Genomic DNA, 6000 nt, shown 5'->3' on the forward strand with positions numbered 1-6000 from the left:
CCCTGGGGGGCTCCAGTGCTGAGAGTGATGGAGGCTGAGACATGTCTGCTTATCCTTATTGCCTGTGGTCTGCCAGTTAGAAAATTAGAGATCCACTGGCACAAAGATGAGCTGAGTCCCAGGTGCTCCAGCTGGGTGGTGAGTGTGGAGGGAATTATGGTATTAAATGTTGAGCTGTAGTCGATGAATAGCGTTTTAACATAATTCCCCCTTCAAGTGTCCAAGTGAGTGATGTGTGGAGGAGATGAGATATGGCATCATCAGTAGAACGGTTTGGACGGTAAGCGAACTATAGAGGGTCCAGTGTGTCTGGTAGAGATGAAATGATGAAGTCCTTGACCAGGCATTTAAAGCACTTCATCACTATTGAGGTGAGGGCTACAGGGTAATAGTCATTGAGAGAAGCAGGATGTGGTTTCTTCGGGAAAGGAACAATGATGGACTCTTTGAAGCATGTAGGGTTCACCGACTGAGATAAAGAGATGTTGAATATCTCAGTGAACACAGGTGGTAGCTGGTCTGCACAGGCTTTGAGAATACGACCTGAGATGCCGTCTGGTCCTGCTGCTTTCCTGGTGTTCACTCTCTTGAAGGCTCTCCTCACGTCATGCTCGTAGATGACGAACGCGTTTCTGGTGCGGGCAGTGTCTTCCTGTCTGCAGCCGTTAGCGCCGCTAGCATTAGCATCGCTAGCATCTTTAGCTGCAGCCTTGAAGTGAGCATAGAAAGTGTTTAGCTCGTCTGCCAGAGTCACGTCCGCGTTTGTCATACCGGTTGTTGGCGTTTTATAGTCCGTTATTGTCCTCAGTCCATGCTCCTAGAGTCACTCTGTTGGAGCTGTGACTCTAGTTTTCTCCTGTAGCGCTGCTTCGCCTCTTTCACCGCCTTCCGGACGTTGTACAGTATGACGCAGCCTTGTACGGGTCCATGTCCCCCAACGCAAGTCCCGTGTTATAGGCAGTGGTGCGAGATCTCAGAGTGTCGCGGATGGTTTTACGCTGACATCATCATCGGAGCTGTTTCTGAACATGTCCCAGTCTGCATCATCGAGTGTGTCCTGTAACACGGCCATCGATTGGTCCGTCCAGTGCGCGACCTCCCTCTGATCCGGAACTTCCTGTTTCAGCCTTTGTTTGTATTTTGCCATGAGGAAGATGTAGATAAAAAGGAGACACATGATGGACAGTAGTTCCAGATTTGGTGTGCAGGAGCATGTGAGAGGAACAACGCTCGCGCTGTTGCACCAGCTGCTACCAGATGGAGGCAGATGATTCGCTGTGGCGACCCCTGAAAGCGAACAGCCGAAATACAAAGAAGAAAGCGAAGAAGCCTAAAAAATGACCAATTAACAGCACCTTAGACTAGAGACATTTGAAGTCTTTACAGAGCGGAAGTAGCAGACACATCTCACTATTAACTGTTCAAAGAAGATTTATGCTTTTTTTAAATGCCTTCAGCATATCTTTACAATGTATAAAGAAATAAAAATGAGGAACGATCATGGAGTTAGAAAGTGACCCCAAACCTTTGTATTGTTTGTATATAAAAAACAAATACCTGTCACGTCTTCACGTCAAGCTTTTGTACTTCCAAAAACAAGTACACCCTTCCCATTAAAAGGTAAGCCAAAATTATTTAGTTGTATAGTAAATGTAGTCAAAACACTGTGAACAGCTTGTTTTGTTTATTGCTTGTTTTTGATAGTAGGCGTCGCAAGATCTTGTCGATCTTCAATTAGGGATCGCTGGCTTAAAAGTTTAGGAACCACTGGTATACAAAGATTATTCCAAGTGAAGTATGGAAGGATAACGCCTGCTACAAGTACAAGGTCTATGCTTTAGTCTGTAATGTTTAAGCAACACAGACCTACTGGATTTCGCAACAGTACACTCTTTACACTTCCACATTCACTGTGGGACAAAAATTAAGAAAAGAGTTAGGGGGAAAAAAAATCAGAACTTCTGGACCAATATTACATAAAGAATTTGGACTGTCTAATCAGTTAAAAGAAATTCAGGATAGAAGTTATAACCAACCCTAAATATAAAAAATATCACCATGCTATTTTATGTCGTTAGTAAAAATGGATCAATAAACATTAATAGCTGCAACCTGAAACCTAGCGTCAACTATTATTAAAACACACTCTAGCTATTATCACACAATTCTTAAACAACATTATTTTCTGACATGCAACATGATATTAATAGTCGTATTTTAAGTTAATTCGTTCATTGAGTACATGGATAGTGATAGGATAGATTGAAAGGTACCACTTAGCCATCACATGTTTTCACTCTGAACAGTTCATCTTCATCCGTTTCCACTGATGACGTACATCCGGTGAAGACCAACATGTAGTCTCACTCCTTAAAAAAAAAACACAAACAAACTACTACTACCGCATCTTCCCTAATTACAACAAGCTTACCTGCTCCAGCACCTGTTTAAAGGAAACGTAACATGAATAACGGTTGTCTATAAAAGACCTTCGATTCAATTACAAATGTGCATCGTCCTAAAGTCCTCCAGTCTTGTTCAAGCTCACTTGCTCCAAAAGCTTGTTTTTGAGGATCTATGCTTTGGATGACACCCTCTGTCCATTTAGATTTAGAAAGATCTTCTGCAAGACTTTAAAAGTGCATTTGAGCTTCGGTGGATAGCTCAGGTTCAAACGATACTGTATATCAATCCAAATAACAGAGCACAAGCCTGTGCAATGCTACTCAAGTCACTGAGGACCTTCAATTAGGACACCAATGTCCTGTGGGTCATCATCAGGCAGTGCTCCTTCCTTCAGTAGGACATAAACTCTCATCACAGTTTGCTCCATGGTACTTTGCGACTCAATGTCTAAATCCTGTGGGATGAAATACATGAAATATCACAAACAAAAATATTTGTAGCTCGAATATTTATTACAAGTATTGCATTGGTCATTGCTAATTGGTTGGTGCGCTGTTGTAGAGACGACGTCTTTTTGGAAAACCCTTCAGTGAGAAGTTGGTTTCCTGGTTACCGATGGCTGCGCTCTGGAACTTCTCCTGAGGTTTCCTTCATTGCAGGACTTTGGAGTCTCGTTGACAGTTCTTGAAGAGCAGATGACGCCAGCAGCGGCTGCGGCATAGTGCCGCAACGTTCTTTGAATAAACACAGCTTTAGAATGACATCAAACATTACATATCTTACCCGTTCATTCCTTCCTTTATCTAATAAAAGGGGTTTGTAAATGTTGATTACACCTTTTAAGTTATGCAGAATAATCAAACATACATACAAAAATAAAACACACTGAGTAAAGATATGTATATGCGTTTTGCCCTACTGGCACACTTTAAAGATGTTAAAAATAGTATCGATGCCGTATGCCTCTTTTTTCATTGAAAGGTATGTGCTCTGGAGGACTATGAGTGTCCAGGTGTGACTTGCTGGTTCCCCCCCAACTCGGGGTGAAGCTGTAAAACTGTCCGCTTTGTTCGGTTCGCAAATTTACACCCTTAGTTTTGGGGTTTACTTTAAAGAATCTGGCCTCGTGAAGTTTCTTGCAGCTTAGTTTTACAGATGTTCCCTTAAGACTGCGAATCAGATAAGATTATCAGGATGGCGCCATGTATGCTGGGATAGGGTCTTTGGCATGTGATCCATTGACTGCTGTCTCTCTCTTTGGGAGCCTTGTGCATCGCTACAAAACATTTAATTTAGGCCTAATTAATCAAAACAGAATCCTTTCACCAAATTTAATTTCTATTAGTTAGGTTAAATTAACTTTTTCAACAAGTTTCTGTCAGGGTTAACCCCTAGAGGGCGCCTTGTCCCCAGAGACTTTTTGTGTTTGTGTTTTTTTGTTGAGGTTTGAACTACATGTCCCAGGATGCACATCGGTCAGGTGATGGAAGCTTTCACCTGAACCATGGTGACTCATTAGTTGAATTATTATAAATAGCCTGTTTATGTTGAGCTAAACACGGAGCCTGTGTGTAGCTCAGAGCCCGTGTACCGCCATTGGGCCTGTTGTTCGCTCTAAGCCTTTTGATATAGTTGAGTTTGTAGGTTGTTTCTTTGTTTGTTTTGTTTCTTCATTGTTCATGTTTTTTGTGTTATTTTTGTTATTAAAGAAGAATATCTGCCATCATCTCTGCCTCTGCATCTATGCCACGCAAACACAAGTCCGGCAAACGTGACAGTTCCACACAAATGACTTTAGTAAACTCAACTAACATTTGTAAGGGCCTTTATTTACAACAACATTACTGTCACAAGCATTTTAATAACAGTTAGCACTGCTTGGAATGCAGCACAGAAATCAAGAAATTGAGAACATTAAAGTCCAACAATACAAAAGACATACTGTACACAATATGCAACATATTCTAATGTTTTTTTCCCCACTTTTTCAACTTGACTGTCAACTTTGACACAGTTGATGGGGAAATAGTTGTGCGTTTAACAAAAAAAATATTAAAGTTGGTTATCTTAAACTTTTCTTTCAACAGTATACTGGACATGTTTTATATAAGAAAAAAAATCATGTTACCCACAAAAAAAATCAACAGAAGAAATAAACATTTTTTAAAGGAAAATGCACAACCTTGTCTTTTGTCATGATCTGGGTGTGGATTTAGAGGACGCAAAACGCAGGAATGGTGATTATAGAGTCTCTTGTTTATTATTTCAGACAGTCTTTTTTCTTTCAACAAATGAAAACACACACAAAATATAAATAAATTAGCCCAACGGGCTTCTTCCGAGACTCCTCAGGCTGGGTCTGCAGGCGGATGAACGCTTATACACAGAAGATTAGTTCCCGACAAAAGAAAGACATACGCAAGGGCTTCCCAGCCCGCTGTCTGGCGTTTCGAACTTGACGAAAAAGCGTGTCTGTTTATGACAGACCTTACCCCAAGCGTGCAGACTCTGACTCAGCCCTGAGGAGGAAACATGCAGAGGTGAAGGGTTAGTGACAGGCGACAAACAAAGATGACTATAACAGTGCACGGACGTGATTCTCCGGGTTCGACTGGCTTGAATAGAAACACAGGGGAAAGACACAGGTGAACATGATTAGTGATGGGGAGACATACCAACATAGACACACTAGGGGGGGACAAAGCTGTGTCTCAGTAGTCCGGAGACCCAGATCTTACTCCCCCGGACTGTGGAGGTGCAGATGTGACATCTTTAAGGTCAATAATACCAACTAAAAATGAGGTAACGTACCATATTAACATAAATTTAACCTAATTTACCCCTATTTTTTGCTATCAAATACAAAGTTTTTTTTCCAAGTTTCTGCAAAGCCTAATTATATTGCCTCCAAAACAAAACATCCAATTAGTTTTCAATAAGTCCAATTTTAATGAGTGCAAAAAAGCCTTCATGTGGAACTCAACAAACTCAAGTGTACAATAATGTGTAAAAAAAAAAAAAAAGTTTAAATGTTATTTAGAGACAATCAAGTTCACTAGCTAAAATTGTGTTTGTACAAAGAATTAACTGTTATATAGCCTCTGTTTTTATCGGTTTATTGTTAAAAAATGACATTTACAGACATTATTTTGACCCAATAACTGTTTTTTTCTTTATTCTCTGTTTTTTCCAAATGGCAGCCTGAGTGGTTTAGGTGAGAATGCATATGTTTACATCTCAAAACCTACATCAGTTATTAAGGATAGCGTCTATTTAAAAAATTTCCCCAATGATTTCGGAGATTCGAGCTCCAGGCAATGCCCATGTACACGTCTCATGTACCCCGCCCAACGCAGCTTCATCTCGAAAAAGAATTTTTTTATACTACCGCTGGCTGTGATACCTCTGTAATTGTTAAAACAGTGGAGGTATTTTATTTTGGGTATTTCTAACTGGTATTCTTTTGTATAATATGGTTATAGTATAATATATCATGGCTGTGTGAGGCATCCTGTACTCTGTATTTCAGCCTCCACTGTTGATAATTAACAATTCAAGGCATCTTACTGTATGATAAGGAAACCATTCCAGTAA

This window comes from Clarias gariepinus, chromosome 2 (genome assembly GCF_024256425.1).
Source record: "Clarias gariepinus isolate MV-2021 ecotype Netherlands chromosome 2, CGAR_prim_01v2, whole genome shotgun sequence".
Classification (NCBI taxonomy): domain Eukaryota; kingdom Metazoa; phylum Chordata; class Actinopteri; order Siluriformes; family Clariidae; genus Clarias; species Clarias gariepinus.